Consider the following 10511-nt stretch of genomic DNA (forward strand, 5'->3'; position numbering starts at 1 on the left):
CTGTCCCCTTCCTCACCTCTGTCCTCGTCTCGGTATCTGTCCCCATCCCTACCACTGTCCCCAACCCTATCCCCATCCCCGTCCTCATCCCCATCCCTATCCCTGTCACTGCCCCCATCCCGATATCTGCTCTCATTCTCATCTCTGTCCCATTCCCATTTCCTTCATCATCCCCATTTCCATCCCCATCCTCATCCCTGTCCTCATCCCACCCCATCTCCGTTCCCATCCCCATCCCATCCCATCCCCATCCCAATCCCCATCCCCATCCCAATCCCCATCCCCATCCCTGTCCTCATCCCATCCCGTCCTCATTTCCATCCCCATCCCCATCCCATCCCATCCCCATCATCCCCATCCCCATCCCCACCCCTATCCCCGGTGCCCGGCGGTGCGGGCAGAGCCCCAGGGATGCTCAGGGTGGCTGTTCCCGGGGCACAGAGCCCCTCACCCCGCCAGGGCCCGGCTGCGTGTCCCCCCGGCTGCCGCCGGCCGCCGCTCTCCCCTCTCCCCCTCCCCTCTCTCTCTCTTTCTGAAAATTGATAATTAACCTTTTGTCCGTGGGGCTGTTGTGTTTATTTGGCGCAGGCGGCTGCAGGGCGCTGATATGGAAATCGCAGCCGGCAGGCAGCTCCCGTCCCCCCGCAATCTGCAGCCGCGCACAGCCGCTGGGCAGAGATAAGCAGGTGCTTATTCACAGCCCCGCAGCTGCCGCCGAGGGCAGCCCTACCTGATCACTCCAATCTCAGTGAAAAACTACTTGAGGTTGGGCTCCCGCGATGGAGAGAGGCGATAGGGATGCGCCAGACAGCTCCCCCGGCTCCCGCTTCGCCTCCCCGCGCCGCCTGCCTCCCTCTGCCCGCGTCCTCTCCGCTCCCTCCGTCTCCCTGCTCTGTCTTCCCTCTTATCTCCCTCTCCACATCCCTTTGATTTTTTTTTTTTTTTCTTAAAGAATTTGTCTTTGTGTTCCCTGTGAACTCTCGGCAGCTCCCACCTCCCTGCCTTGGCCATCGCTCTCTTTCCCATTCCCAGCTCCTGCTTTGCTCCTGCATCCTCCTTTCCCTGCGCTGGAAGAGGCAGATTTAAACCCCGATGTATAAAATCCCCATCCCAACCCCAGGCTGGGGTCGTGCCCCTATCCCAGCCCCCTTTTTGGAGGTGACGGTCACGGTTTGGTTCCGGCAGCTGCGGGTGATGTTTTGCTCACCGGTTGTTGCTGCTGCTTCCTTTTCCCCCCTTGTTCCCCCAGCCATCGCTTTTAAATGGAAAGGGGAAGGCGGTGGGGCACTGCAGGCATGAGCAGGGGCATTTCCAGGGCTGGGGAAGCGTTCTGGGCCATCCTGTGCCATGCTGTGCCATGCTGTGCCATCCAGTGCCATCCTGTGCCATCCAGTGCCATGCTGTGCCATGCTGTGCCATCCAGTGCCATCCTGTGCCATCCAGTGCCATCCTGTGCCATGCTGTGCCACCCAGTGCCACCCAGTGCCATCCAGTGCCATCCAGTGCCACCCAGTGCCATCCAGGGCCATCCAGTGCCATCCAGTGCCATCCTGTGCCATGCTGTGCCATCCAGGGTCATCCTGTGCCGTGCCACTGCATGTGAAGGTGCAAGACCTCGACCAACCCCCCCCAGGGCTTTCTGACCTCTTTCCCCCACCCTGCAGTGAGTGTGGGGACGGTGGGTGCTTCTCCTTTAGCAGGGGGAAGTTTCTGCTCAGCAGCAAGAGCAGCTCTGAGTCAGAGAGAAAGTGGCCAGGAGCACTGGAGGGGTCCTGGGCTGTGGGCTGGAGGGGTCACCCATGACGGGACAGGGGTTCCCCCATGCCAGGGTGGGCCCTCCATCCACCCCCAGGGCTTCCTCTCTGTCTTGGGAGAGCTCAGATGTTTCCCCTCACCAGGATGGCAGGGGTTTCCCTCTCTGGGTGAGTCAGAACTCTGCATGCTGGGGGTTCCCCCTCTGCCCAGGCAGAGCCCGGGGGTTCCCTGCACTCTGGGCACAGCTCAGGGCTCTCCCCCAGGCTGCACTCCCGGTGCCTGCAGCTGCCCAGGCAGGTGCTCTCTCTGTTTCCTGGCGCACAAAACCCTCCCGCCAGGGTGACACGGGGACACGGGCCCGCAGCTGGGTGGGATTTTCCTGGCTGGGCCTGAAACCCTCTTGTTTTGACTGGGACACTCCCCAGAATGGCCACTCTGTGTGTCCCATGATGAGCCTGGCCCTGGCCAAGGGGCAGTTTGGCAAAACCCCGAGTGATGACACAGACCCCACCTGGGCCGACCAGAAAGGAAAGAGGAAGAAGCCGGAGTGTGAAACACAGCTGGAAACCCTGCTGAAACCTCTGCTGGCCCTCAGTCCACGCTCAGACTGCTGTGCCTGTGCTGCTGGGGCATCTCCAGAACGGAGCTGGTGTGTCCCAGCATTGCTGGGATGCAGGATGTGGGATCAGGGCAGAACTGTGCTGGGGACAGCTGTGACATCTCTCCCCAAACATGCACTTCTGGAAGGGTCAGGCTGTGGTTTGTAGCTTGTGATCCTTTCCCCAGCACATCAACCCTGAGCTGGGGCTTCCCCTCATCTCCCTGCAGCACCCAGACCGTGCTCGGTGTCCCCTGGGGCTCAGAGGGCAGAGACCCGGCTGGTGACACCCGGCTTTTCCCCCACACCCCACACTCCAGTACCTTCCTACCCACTTCCACCCATCCCCTGCTAACCCCCCCGAGGCCAGGGCGGGGGGCACAAGGCGGGGAGCCCCGGGTACCATCTGCGGGAGCCCAGGTGGCCGCCGAGACACGCCATCTGCTCAGCCACCTTCGGGGACCGTGCAGGCGCTGCTGTATTTTTAGGACACGTTTCCTCCCTCCCACCTGCAGCCCAGAGCCGCCTTTCGGGTTTCTAACAAATCGTTTCTCTCTCGCTGGCAGCTCTTGGGGAGCCCAAACGCTGAGGGGCCTGGCTGGGGGGTGCAGGGGTGGCTGCACAGGGTGGGGTCACCCCAAGTGATGAAAGGTCAGGGTGATGCTGCAGCTGCAGATTGGGGCATGGGGAAAAACTCATCCTGTGGATTGTTGTAATTCTCTAGGGAAATGGTTTCTCCCTCCTGACCCCCTGGACTCCCTGACCACTCAGAGTGACCCTTCCTTCCTTCTTTGACCCCATTGGCCGTGGTCCAGCTATCTCTCCTCTGAGCTGAGGGGCTATAAATTGTCTCCCCTCCTTTGTACTTTCTCTTTCCCTCCTGGAAACTCGAAGAATAAACGCCTGGGACAAATGTCCTGGGGAAAGGGCCTCTTCTGAGATATCTCACCTCATCCTTGATATAATTCTCTCCAATTCCTCCTAATGACTGAGCCAGCTAAAGGCCCCGGGAGGAGGGCAGGAGAGGGGATATATCAGTGGGTGATCCCAGGCAAAGGGGGGGTCAGCCTGGTGTTTGTGCCAGGCTGCAAATGGGCAACCATGCCGTGCCCTGCCGTGCCCCAAGGAGCACCAGGACAGCCGTGCCCTGCCGTGCCGTGCCAGCCCTGCCGTGCCACGCCAGCCCCTCGCAGTGAGGAAGTGAGGCCGGCGCGAAGGGGAAGTTGTTGGAAAGTCAGACCGGAATGGCTGATAGGGAAGGCAGAGCTGGGCTTGGTCACAGATGGTTCCTGTTGGGGAAGGACACGGGCGCAGCTGCCCGGCCACCCCCACCCGCCGCATTATCACTGCCCGGCAGCTGTTCACCTTCCCCTCGCCATGGGACGCGGCTCCGCTGCCACCGCGGGCCCGGCCGTCACTTGAGTGGCCCTGGGCGGGCAGGACACCCCGAGTCCCTCCGGAGCTCAGCATCCCCCTGCCCACCACAGCTCCTGCCCACAGCAGGGACCAGCCTGGCGGCACCAGCCTCAGGGGGGATTGCAGAGTTGGGGTGCTGCCATCATCCCCTCGGGACCCCCCAGAGCGGACAGGGACCCTCCTCGGGCAGGACCAGGCAAGGTGAGAGCAGCGGTGGGAGGGAGGTGGCGGTGGCAGTGCCATGTGCTGTGGCACTGGTGAGTCACTCCGGTGCCAAATGCAGCCTTGGGAGGGCAGGTGCTCCCCGAGGGTGGCACGTGGCTGGCACCAGTCAGTGCATCCCCTTGGGATGGGGAGCTGGGACATGACTGATGCACCGTGGGGCTCCATGGGCTCGCTGTCGTGAGCCCACTCTGCAATTAAACCTTTCCATAAGGAGCAATCAGCCCTGAGGATGTTTTATTTCCAGCATTTCAATCCTGTGTTTGCTGGGTGTTTGTGCTCATTCTGGGATCAGCAGCTCACATCCGACCCCATGGGCTCTCCAGGTGCTGCTGATGGTTTGCAGTGCGGAGTCTCCGTGGGGATGGAGCATCCCACATCCCAGCGCTGGAGCATCCCCAGGCACCGAGGCCAAGGGGCTGTGGCAGCTCTGGGGGGCTCTGCTGGGCCTGTGCCCGGTGTGGGCAGGAAAGCAGAGCAGGGCTGAGTCACCGGTGTGAACAATGCTGGCCCTGTGCCCTGCTTCCCCTCACTCCCCACCCCGCTCCCCCAGCACCGCGCTGCACCCACAGCCCCCTGCCCACCCCAGCACCTGCCCCTGGGCCAGGAACACAGCTGGGACAGCACAAGGCCAGGCTTTGGGTGCACTGTGGGTGCTGCACCTGCTGTGCATGGCTGGGGGAGCCGTGCTGGGGTCCCTGTCCCCAGAGCTGGCACATGCCAGGCACGGGCACACCGATAAGGGGCTCGATGGGCACAGTGCTCCGGAAAGCTGCAGCCAGGGAGCCGTGCAGATTGCTGCGGGCTCACAGGGCTGCCCGTTAGGCTTTTGGCAGCAGAAATGTTTATTTTGTTGGCCAAATATCTCTGCAAACTTCCTGATTTCCTTGCGGCCGGCGAGGCGGCGATAGGGCTGGCGAGGCCGTTGCCGGCCCCGCTCTCCAGCCTCGGCACCGAGAGCTGTTATCTCTGGTGCACAGCGGGCAGGGAAGAGGTGGAGAAAGGGAAATGAAATACAACAGAGGTGGCACATTTTTTGCTCTTGATAACAAGCCCTGCTTTTAGCCTGGGAACTTGGAAACGATGCAGGTGGCCAGAGACAGCCACAACGTCCTCTGCTGCCGTGGCACATCTGGAGCTCAGAACAAATCCCAGACCTCCCATGCTCCCCATGGCATGGCCTGGGATGGCACAAATCAGCACCAACCTCCACACAGGGCCCCAGGCTGGAGGATTTTGGGCCTGGGAAGGTTCTGAAAGCAGCCCCAGGGCTTGGCTCTCCATCCAGAATGAAGGCAGGCTCACAGCACGTCCTGCTAGCTCCCATTGATTTTTGCAGGGATGTGAGTGAGGTGTTGGAAGTGCAGTGCCTGCTAATTGAATTCCCATCATTATGGGGAACAATGCAGGCAGTGCGGCCTGTGGGATGGGGAGGGCCAGGAAGGAGCTTGGCCCAAGGCTGGGGTGGGAGAAGGGGAATGTGAACTTGTTGCAGACCCAAGGGCAGCTCAGGGGATTTTGTTCAGCATCTCCTGGTGAATTCCTGCTGGACAAGGATGAGGTTGGCAGGGCTTCCCATGGAGGTGCCAGCAGCATCTCCAGGCACCCCAAAACCCCAACCCCTGGAGCACATGGTGTCATCTTTGCTTTGCAATTAAAACACTTCTCAGGCTCTCCCTGGCAAAGAAAAGCTGGAAACCTGGCCCCAGCAGCCCCAAGACCTTGAAGCACCCAGAGGAACACCACTGTATCCTCCAGTCTCCCATTTTTTAAGGCAAGCTGGTGATTTTCCAGAGCCAGCAGCGCGGGGTGAGAGGGATGATAAGCAGTAGGGGGTGGTTTCCCTTTGAATGCCACGAAGCAGGAACGAATCTGTCAGCAAGGAAAACAGGATTTTACTTTTTTTTTTTTTTTTTTTTTTTTTTTTTTTTTTTTTTTTTCTTTTAATGGGAGACGCACTTTTTAAATATTTTTTTTTTTCTTCTCTATGTGGAAGTTGTGGGAAAGCCACAAAGCCACTGGATCTGCTTCAACAACCGGCGGGGCTGCTCCTTCCAGCCCGATGGCTGCAGGGTGGCTGAGCCTGGGGACCCCCAGGAGTGGTCACGGAGGGAAACCAGGCACCAACGAAGGCCCTTCCCTGGGAAAGGCTGGCGCAGGGCATTTCCTGCCGAGCAGATGTCCCCGGGCCGGGCGGATGCAGCTGCGGAGGGCGATAGCCGGCGGGCAGGCGAGCGTCTTCCCTGCTGGCTCCCCATCAGCCCCTTATCTCCCTCCTGCATTCCCCCATGGATTAACGTGCAGGAAAATCCAGCGCCAGGGCTCCTGCTGCAAGAGAAATGCCAAGGGAAGAGCGCCGGGGGCTGCAGCCTGGCTGCCGTGCTCGGGGCTTGGGATGGGGTGGATTTAGGCGCTGAGATTTGGGCCGTGCTGGCAGCCAGGGCAGCATCTACAGCTGGGACCATCTGCAGTCACACTGACCCTTCCCAGCCCAGCAGCTCCCTGTCCCTGCAGGGATGCCCCAAGCAAACAGGAATTGCAGACCCCACAGGGTTTTACATCCCTGCAGGTTGGGAGCATTTGGCCACACGTTGTCACCAAGCTCTGCTTGTAGGGCACATGTCCAGAGAGGACTCAGGGAGGTACCCAGGGATGCTCTGCTCCCCGAGAGGGGAAGGATAGAGATTGAGAAAAGCCAGACGGGCAGACAGAGCCGCTGGGGGTGGCACAGGAAACCTGTGGCAGGCCAGGGCTGAGCCTGCACGGCTCGGTGCCTTTGCATGGTCCCTTGAGAGCGGGCGGGGGCAGGACCCGGCACAGGGAGGGACAGGCCTGAGCCCCCAGCCTGGAGAGGGCCAAGCACCCTGGGGCTGTTTTAAAAAGCCTGAGGCTTGTGAAGAGGAGATGCAGCTGGAATAGCAATCGGCTTGTCCCAGCCAGAGCTCTGGGAGAGGCAGGAGAAGGGGACAGTGCATCATCACCAGTGGGAGGCACAGGGAGAGCACTGGGTCACCACTGAGGTGTGAAAAGCATCCCCAACACTGCAAAGCCAAGAGGGGGCACCTAAGGGTGCCTTGGTGAGCCCAGCACCCACCACGTTGCCCCTGCCCACATGTGTGGCCCTGATATCGGGCAGGGGTCATGTGCAGGGGCAGATATGGGGTGCGGATGGCACATGGGGGTGACCATTTCCTGTGAGGTTTTGGTACCGGTTGCCTCCATCTGGCCTCAGTGAGCACGTTATCTCCTGGCAGGCCCCATGCCAGGGCCTCAGTGCTGCCCTTCTCCCCCAGGCTGTGCCTTGGGGTGTCCCTTCCCCTGGGGCAGCTCCTGGGCACCCTCCAAACCACTCCCCCAGCAGGGATGGAGGGCGTGACCCTCCATCAGCACAAGGGACAGGTGATGGTGACACCCATGGGGTGGGCAGGCACGGATGGGCACTGGGCAGGACACAGGGCAGTGGGAGATGATGCCACCTCCCCACAACAAAGGGAGTGTGGGTCACCACAGTGTGTGCGGCTCATCCCCTGCCCAGGCTCACCTCGCCATCCTGACCCACACCGAGCCAGGACAGGAGTTTCCACCCTCTCCCACGGGTGGGAACGCGCTGGGGCCCCATCCTGCCCCAGATTTGCCGGGGGAAGGATTGCCAGCCCGGGGCTGGGATGGATCCAGCCGGCTATCGGGCTCTGGCAGGCGCTTATCTCCCCTCCAGCCGTTAATTTCCCACCGCAGCGGAGCGGGGCCACCGGCTCTGCCGGGGCGGGGCGGGTCCCATTCACTGTCCCCAGGCACCCGGGGAGCCCCAACAGCACAGACCTCAAGGAGCTGAGGGATGGGGGAATGTTTTCCCGAAGGAATGCCAGATCCCCCCCTTTATCTCACCCAGGCGTGGGGTGGATGGGTGGCCATGGAGCAGTCCCGGCTGGGAGCGGGTTTGGGGCAGGAAAGGGTTAACCCGAGGAAGTTTGCTCACTCTCAGCAATGATTTAAACCAGACAGAAAGGTTCTGTCATCCATCACGCTAACAGCTAGATCATTGTGTTTTAAAGTGTCTGTAATTGCAGCAATACAGAGACCGGGAGGAAGATAAAGGCTGGGAAGATGCAAATGCCGAGGGGAAGCACCAGCCCCTTGCACCCAGCGGGGAGAGAGCTGGGGACAGCTCTGGGGACAGCCATGGGGACAGCCATGGGGACAGTGCTGGGGATAGACAGCCCTGGGGACAGCTCTGGGGACAGCCCTGGGGACAGCTCTGGGGACAGCTCTGGGGACAGCCATGGGGACAGTGCTGGGGACAGACAGCCCTGGGGACAGCTCTGGGGACAGCCCTGGGGACAGCCGAGGGGACAGCCCTGGGGACAGCCGGGGCTGGGGGGCTCCTGCACGGCGATGACACGGGGTGTCTTTGATGTGGTGGGAGCATCCACAAAACAGCACAAACCCAGTGACAGGGATACGCAGGGGAAGGCTCTGAGTGGCTGCTGGACTCCAAATATTGTCTAAAAATTCAGTTTATCTGCCTCATTATCCCTGGATTATCACAAAGTGACTCTTATTTCCCCATCTCCTTCGGGGATGCAGGGGATCCTATGGGTAGGGCACAAAGGAGGGTGAGAACTCGCCCAAAGCCTGGAAGGAGGTGGCCACAGTCATGACCAGGGTGCCCGGGCTTTGTCCCCACATCCCGGGCCACGAGCAGAGCCGCCGGCGGGGAATTATTAACATTCAGCCCAACCCCGCCGAATAAAGCCAGCTAACACAAATGTTTATTTTCACAGTAGTGAATTATGACTTCAATAGACCAAAATTACAGGCTGCGTGTGTGGAATGGGAACGCAGCAGCCCTTGCCACCCAAATGCTGCCGGGGGGGGTGGGACACGGTGGCTCTGCCCCACTGATGTCCCCTAGGGTGACAATGCCACCTGCCCGGCCTGACAGTGGCTCCTGGGGCATGAGGTGCCAGGGCAGGGGGTGTTTGATGGTGTCCTTCAGCTGCAGCCCGAATTAAGGAGAGGTGGTGGCAGTACCTGGCAGATCTCTGTGACACACTCGTGGCAGGGGTTTGGCAGGTTGGAGGGGAGGGGTTTGGTCATTGCCAGGCTCATGGCACAGCACCAGCTGGGCGTTCACAGGAGGGTTTTGTGATGTGTTCAAAGTGTGTGACACAGGTGGCTGGGCTGGGAGCATTGTCACCCCCATGGGCAGGGCCCTGCTCTCCCAGAGAGTGGCCTGATCCCAAAGGAGCCCTGTCCTGGCAGCCCAGAACTCTGGGAACACTCTTGGGCTGCCTGGCTGATGCTGGGGGTCCACAATGCCTCGACCTGTGCTGGAAACTCCCATGTCCAAGTGCATGTCCAGGTCCCCAAGCACACGTGGTGCTGGCATTTGCATGTCCCAGACAGTGCCACCCATGCAAAGCCGGGGTGTGGTGAGGTGGGAGTGCAGCTGTGGGGTGGATTTTCCTCCACTGCTCCTGTGCCAGTGGGGCCACGGCACCTGCACGGGGCTCCCGGGGAAAAATCCCTGTGGGAATGAGGGCAGCAGGACCTGGAGAACCACAGACCCTCTGGGAGCCCCTTGGGAGTGAGGGGTGCAGACCTGGAGCTGAGGCTGGAAGGGCTGGGTCAGGATTCTGCTGTGACCCCATCAGTGGGTGGAGCTGGGCTGTGCAGTGACCATGCAGTGGTCATTTGGGGACCGTGTGGTGGCCATTTAGTGGCCATAGAATGGTCACTTAGTGGCCTTGCGATGATCATTCACTACCTATGGAAAGGTCACTCAGTGGCCATCTGATGACCATTTACTGGCCATGCAATGGCCATTTACTGGCCATGCAATGGTCACACAGTGGCCATGCAATGACCATTTACTGGCCATGCAATGGTCACACAGAGGCCATGCAGTGACCATTTACTGGCCATGCAGTGGTCACACAGTGGCCATGCAGCACTTGTGCAGTGGCCGTGCCAGGGCCATGCAGTGCCCTCACAGTGCCCACACAGTGTCCATCCCTCAGCCACACCAGGGCCATGCTCTGGCTGCCCAGTGGCCACACTCTGGCTATCCAGTGGCCACACTCTGGCTATCCAGTGGCCATGCTCTGGCTATCCAATGGCCACACTCTGGCTATCCAGTGGCCACGCTCTGGCTATCCAGTGGCCATGCCCTGGCTATCCAATGGCCACACTCTGGCTATCCAGTGGCCACACAGCTGTGCACAGCTGCAGCAGCCATGCTGGGTGACTCTGCCTGGCAGAGCTGCCACTCTCCCAATCCCTGGGAAGCAGGAGAGGATGAGTAATACACCGGGCACAGGGCAGTGGCAGAGGGAAGCAGCTGCTGGGCACAGTAATTACACACACACACAGAGGCAGGGCTGGGGCTGGCAGGGAAATTTGCAGGGAAATTCATGAGGATTGTGTTCCCAGTGCAAGGGCAAACAGCAGAGTTGTGGTAGGATTTGGGGAGGGAAAATTTGAATGTTTGTCCCCCAGCTGGCACGGGGCAGGCGGCCAG

At 60.5% G+C, this 10511-nt stretch overlaps 1 protein-coding gene across 1 annotated transcript in view; it reads left to right on the top strand.

Moving 5' to 3' along the window:
* The first annotated feature begins 3623 nt into the window (after positions 1 to 3623).
* The window catches only part of CBFA2T3 (CBFA2/RUNX1 partner transcriptional co-repressor 3), a 26131-nt gene continuing 19243 nt past the window's right edge, over positions 3624 to 10511 (top strand). Inside the window, exon 1 of the mRNA XM_083870450.1 lies at positions 3624 to 3970. The gene's annotated coding sequence lies outside the window, so the exon portion shown is untranslated. The remainder of the gene's footprint in view (positions 3971 to 10511) is intronic.

Source organism: Zosterops lateralis (genome assembly GCF_965231275.1).
Source record: "Zosterops lateralis genome assembly, chromosome: 12".
In the NCBI taxonomy this organism is placed as follows: domain Eukaryota; kingdom Metazoa; phylum Chordata; class Aves; order Passeriformes; family Zosteropidae; genus Zosterops; species Zosterops lateralis.